The sequence below is a fragment of the Echinops telfairi genome, unplaced genomic scaffold (assembly GCF_000313985.2).
Source record: "Echinops telfairi isolate 266 unplaced genomic scaffold, ASM31398v2 ScPeMD7_7429;HRSCAF=8467, whole genome shotgun sequence".
NCBI lineage: Eukaryota > Metazoa > Chordata > Mammalia > Afrosoricida > Tenrecidae > Echinops > Echinops telfairi.
In genome coordinates this window covers 147473-152875 of record NW_022111329.1, presented here as the reverse complement: position 1 = coordinate 152875, position 5403 = coordinate 147473, and the positions used below count along the sequence as shown (strand labels likewise).

Below are 5403 nucleotides of genomic sequence, written 5' to 3'. Positions count from 1 at the left end.
GAGGCATTTTGGTCAATGCTGATGATCTTCCTTTGTGGGGATCATGAAACCCCTCCTTCCCTTTACCAATTTCCTTAAGATCTGAACTCACTCATCACAGGGGTAGTCATTGACAAAGAGAAGCGGGGTTAGCAGATAACAGACCATTTCAGCTTGGGTAGAAGGGTAGTGAATTGATGACCTAACAAGACAGAGAGGGGACTTATGGTCTAGTATCTTCCTTCATGCCCTCATGTCCATGGACATGAAAACCGGATACCTTCCCAGGCAGAGTGCTGACCGATACTGTGGGGTACATAGGAGAGAAGAGCACAGAGTATGGAACATAGAAATTGTTCTCATGACTTGACAATGTTCCAATGTTTATTTACAAAGAATTTTGAGTTTCCTGTATTCTCTCCCAAACCCTCATGAAACTATATTATTAGTGTGCTTTCCAAATTGGTGTTTCAGTCCTATTGATTCAGTGGAGCTGAGTGCTTTAGTAACGCCCTGGCACAGGGTTGATTTTGACTCCGAGCAGCTCCGTAGGAGGAAGTCGGTGGCTCTTTATTCAGCACATCTGTATGGGTGCAGACAGCCTCCTCTTTCTCCCATGGAGTGCTTTATTAGACATTTCATTTTTAAATAAGTTGTGGAAGTCAGTTTGAGCAAACTGTGATATAAGTTTGCTGTTGAGTTTGCAGGATGCTCTTATCATGTGTTTTGGGGGGTTTATTTTGCTTTTTAATTAGAGAAAATGTGTAAGACTTAACATTTTGCTACTAATGTGAAAACCTATTTTTTATGGTGGGAGTGCTCCAGAAGTTGTTTATTTTGGAAGTGTGGAAATAGCCAGCTTTGAAGTCAGGATTTCTATTTTTTCCCCTTCATATTTGACATTTAAATCATACTTTCCTACAAAAGTATACTCTAGTAGAGTCTGCACAGAAATTACCCCTTTTCTAATCATTCTTCAAGTCACTTTCTGTGATGTTCTTAACCATGGTTTGACCCTCACCCTTTTAAGAATTTTTTTTTAGATTATGGGAGTAATATTTGCATAATACTGATAAGATAAATACCACATGTAATCCAACCCTGCAGATTTATATAAAAGACTAAGGAATAGATAATCTCAAAATTTCCAACTAACATTTTATGTTTTCATAGGCAGAAACTTCATCTTTGAATGGAAATGTTTTCAAGTGAAGGAGTGTAACAGGGTAGGGCCTGTTACACTTAAGAAATAGCCACCCAGAACAAAATGGGGCTCCTGAGATGTCATTTGGTCAGCATGAAATCACCGTCTTTTAGAAACACCCATTTAAGTTTTAAGACAGCCACCAGTTGCCTGAGTCAAACGAGGAAAAGAGTGTTCCCAAAGATGGACAATATATGATATAGTGAGAGACAGAGTTCAAAGCAAGTGTGTGAGCATATGTATATCCTATATTATTGCTGTATGTGTGTTTATATATGAATATGTATATATGTGTGTACACACAACTGATATACTCTTCATATACACTGTGGTGCTTATTTAGCCCTAACTGAAGAGTTTGTGATACGTTCTTGTTCCTTTCCTTCTCAGATATCATGGTGAGTGCAATACACAGCCTCAAAGGTTTCAATTTTCCATGAAAAGCACTGTGTGTATATTTGTGGTTATATATAACCACATATATGGCCAATATGTATGCGCACACAGTCTTGTCTTTAATGCTAATACAAGTTGGATCATGGGTGAACACAATGTAGGTAAGGCATTGTACATTTCCGTCTGTGCTTGGAACATATTGTAAATGATGTGTATGTGGAATCTATTTTGTGGTTTGTTGAGTATTTACCAACACAACTCTGGGAAGAATTCAAAATGAGTGATTTCATTGAAATACTGGAGGTCTGGGGGTCTTGCAACCTGTGATTGGAGCCTTATCTTTGTATAGTGAAATCTGCATTTCTGTGTCAACTTCCAGATTGTTTTATATGTTAATATGGTGGCAGGAATCCCTAATAAAGACACTCTGGGGAAAAATGTTTCTTCAGTCATTTTAGTTTTATTTTAAATAAATTGTAGAGTCAGCCTGTTGGAAATGACAGAAAGGACCATGAAATGAGGTCACCCTTTAATGGCGATAGTATGGGGAAAAAGCAACAACAGAAAAAAAATCCAAGAAAATGGATGAGATTAATCCTCTTTTGGGACTCAGACCAAAAGCGGGGATATTGGCACTGGAAATGCACTCGAGCATAGAAGAAAGGCCTGGTCTAATTAATTATAGTAAACATGGAAATCAGAAAAATAGGGTGTTCTGTATAAAAGGTAGCAAGAATAATTAGAGAGTGCTAGAAATTAGTATAGCATCACCACCTGCCAGGAAAAGATGAATTCCAGGACCCCAAGAACTGCTTCTAATCTGGGGGCACTGGCTGTCAAACCTCTGCATGATGCTGCAATTCCTCTTCGATCTTCTCCACACAACGTGCCCTGATAAGTGTTCTGCTAAACAGCTCTACACCAGTCAATTAAATCTAAAGATTTTTACTTTGAATGAAACAAAAGAAGGGCTTTTTACAACAAGAATGCTGTAGGTGTTAAACAGAGTTGTATCCTAGCTTGTGTGACCTCTTAGGTCTGTCAAGCTCTTGGTCAGTGAGACTTGTCTCCAGAGAGCAAGCAAGACCAGGAATTCGAGTTAGGACCCAGATTACAAGGTGGCTCATGAAACAAGGATCCAGCTCTGGTAGCTGTAGCCTTTATTTGCGATTGTGTCTGTTAACCACTTATTCGTTGAGCCGTCTGGCTTCCTCACCCAACTTTGCCTGCAAGGGCAAACCTTTCTTCTTTCTTCTTGCATTCTTTGCTGACCCAAATAGAGGATGGATCTTCTACCAACATTCCCAGATTGAAGGCAAAGTAGCAGAGAGAGGGCTTGAGACTCTTTGGGCCCTCTTTCAAGACTGGGCAGAGATGATTGTGCTTAAAATCCCTGCTTACTTGTCCTCCTGCTTCTCTCTCTTTTTCTTTTCCTTGGGCCTGCTTTTGGACTTCCAGTCTCCATGCAGTAAACAGAGTCAACGGAATGTGCCCCTCGTGGGCCCAGCTAGGACCCAGCTCTCCATGTTCCAGCCTCTCTCTGTGAACTGGGTGAGTAAGTTCTGTAAGCCTCACTCAGTGGGCTCAGCTGTCGTCACTGCAGAGAAGAAGAAACTAGACTTCTGCCTCAGAGCCCAGATATGCTCTCCAATCCATTAATAAAGTTGATTTTCATCCTCTTTTGGCCTTGGTGTCTATTATATTTTGGGATCTGGGATGAGGGGAGGCAGAATAATGATAAATATTTAGGGATTTTGTATCCTCTAATATTTCAAGCAAAGAAGTAGCGAAGGCTACCCACCATCAGCTAAACCTCAAATGTCACCAGTTGTTTATGTATTACTGCCCCGGATAGGCCTAAAAACAGGTGATGAAACTTGGAAATTAGTAAAGAACAGAAGGCTGGTTTGAATAGCATACCCCTGTCCTTTACCTTCTCTGGTGCTTCTTCCAAATAGCCCTTTGGGAAGATCATCAAAGCCATTTTCCTGGTTACACAGGTCAACTTTTAGTAGGACAGAGGATATGAACTCTGTTGTGATCATTTGTCACTGGATGTCAACACCTCCATTGACCCAGGAGCTCCCAGTTAGGAATGCCAAAGATTTCAGCAACTTAGATCACTGAAGCAGAATACCACGTCCTGCCCACAAGTGTTAACTGGAACAAAGAGCTTTACCAGGGCAAGTCAACGCTTCTTCTTTCCCCTTCTCACAGTATTCAAATTGGCTAGCTAACCAAGGGAGGAAAGTACAGTGAAAATAAGGTATAGGAGATTCCCAGCACTGGATTCCCCAGGAGAACCTCTGCATAAGATTGGAAGAAATGGCGCGCTGTGCCTCACATTACCAAACCTGGGTTAGGGTCTACTTGTGGGTTCTTATAGTACTTCTCACTCTTGTTGTGAGGAAGTCAGTTGGAATCCCATGGAAGTATAACTAAGATAGCCAACCCTGATGGGTCAGACTAGCATAGGAAGCACTCAAATCTCCAACAGGACCCTTCCTCAATGCATATATAACTGAGTTTGAAACACTGTTGGAAACACCTGTTTCAGTGAAAATTGATGGCTCATTGTAACAAGAGTTAACATTTACTGAGCATTTACCATGGGCCAAGGTCTCACTGTGTTCTGAGTCTTCATGAAACCATTCTTATGGCATGAATAATCTTTCTTTATTTTTTTTAAAGGAAAGGGGTTTAGAAGGGATATGTTATCCAAAGTCATAGTAAGTCAAAGGTAAAGTCAGAAATTGGACCCTTGAGTGTACTCTGTTACCCATTATCAAAATATCTCAAAGGAGCTGTGGAGGTACAGAGTACAAACTGAAGAAAGAGAAGCCACAAACAGAATTCAGGAAAAATGCATCTCCCTAAGTTTCCTAAGTAGTCTCTAGGTGGTGCAAAGAGTTAATACATTGAGCTGCTATGATGGTGATGGCTATAGGCCAACTTGGCTACATTAGGCTTCTCAGTGAGTTGGCAGTTCTGTACTCACCTGCATTTTGTGATCTGGTATGAGTTGCCAATCTATTGAAAGGGAGTCTCCTTGGGAGTGTGGTCTACATTCTCACAAGGCTCACTCTGTCTGGATCTGGCATCTGACTTGTCATGCCATGATCATTTCTTGGGATATGAGCCAGCAGCCTGTCATCTGATCTGCAGATTTTGGGATTCGCCAGTCCTCACAACCTTACCTGTAGGATCCATCAACCCCTACAACCATGTCATCAAGAGAATCCTCCAACCTGTGGGTGACCCACAAATTTGGGATTTTCCAGCCTCCATCCATACTGTATAAGTCATTTTCTTGACTCAATTTCTCTTCTTTTATGCCCCACATGAAGTAAATTTGGAATAGATCAAACATTTTAAGGAAATTTGGGAAAACTTCAAAGATGAGCCAAGAAAGGAAGACTGTAACTCTGACAAATGGAGAAACTGTTATTAAAGTCCACAAACTATTGGAAGAAGATTGCAGAATTACCATTGAAGTGACAGCTAGTGAAGTTGAGGTCTTACATGATTTGTCTTTGTCGATTTTAAGCAAACAACTCAGCCTTAGCCAGCTTTTAACTCTCTAGGTGCCAGTAACAGTTTTCAAAGATCAGATTAGATCAGAAAGCTTATCTTTTATTAGATTTTAAACAAGATAAAAACTAAGAAGCATCATTTTTTATCGTTTTATTAGGGGCTCATACAACTCTTATCACATCAGTTGTGTAAAGCACATTTGTACATTCATTCCGTTCATCATTCTCAAAACATTTGCTCTCCACCTAGGCCCTTGGTATCAGCTCCTCATTTTTCCCCCTCCTTCCCTG

General features: G+C 40.6%; 1 pseudogene; it reads left to right on the top strand.

Moving 5' to 3' along the window:
- Window positions 1-1721: 1721 nt before the first annotated feature.
- LOC101656754 overlaps window positions 1722-5403 on the top strand; it is a 6974-nt pseudogene continuing 3292 nt past the window's right edge.